Source organism: Sinocyclocheilus grahami, unplaced genomic scaffold (genome assembly GCF_001515645.1).
Source record: "Sinocyclocheilus grahami isolate Dianchi unplaced genomic scaffold, SAMN03320097.WGS_v1.1 scaffold4821.1, whole genome shotgun sequence".
NCBI classification, from domain to species: domain Eukaryota; kingdom Metazoa; phylum Chordata; class Actinopteri; order Cypriniformes; family Cyprinidae; genus Sinocyclocheilus; species Sinocyclocheilus grahami.
This window is the reverse complement of record NW_015509682.1, coordinates 1-495: the sequence shown is the minus strand read 5'-3', so window position 1 is coordinate 495 and position 495 is coordinate 1.

The window sequence follows — 495 nt, the reverse complement described above, 5'->3', positions numbered from 1 at the left end:
GTTCGGTATTCGGCCTTTGGCCCAGTGTTTCATTTTGTTCGGTTTCGGTTTCGGCCAAGAATTTTCATTTCGGTGCATCCCAAAAAAAAAAAAGTACTTATTTTGGTTTTGGACAGAATTAATATATAACAATACATTTCTGATTATTTTAGTAGGAAGCTTTTTTATTATTATTACAAAGACCCTAAAGGAACATGGTGATGGGAAAACATTAAATGTATTATTTATTATATTTTACCGCTTCCCTGAGAAACTTTGCATTCCCTCGCAAAACTTTTATGCTCTCTCGAGAAACGTAACCTCCTGCTAGTGAATGCAGAGCTGCTGAAGGAAATAATATGACGTGCACTCCATTTAGGTACTAATATACACTTTATGTACTAATATATACCTTTAAAGTTTTTACATGCACCCTTTAGGGATAAATAAGGCACAAAGGTGTAGCTTTTGAAAGGATACTGCCCCGGTGACAGCTTTTGTACCTTTTTTTTTTTT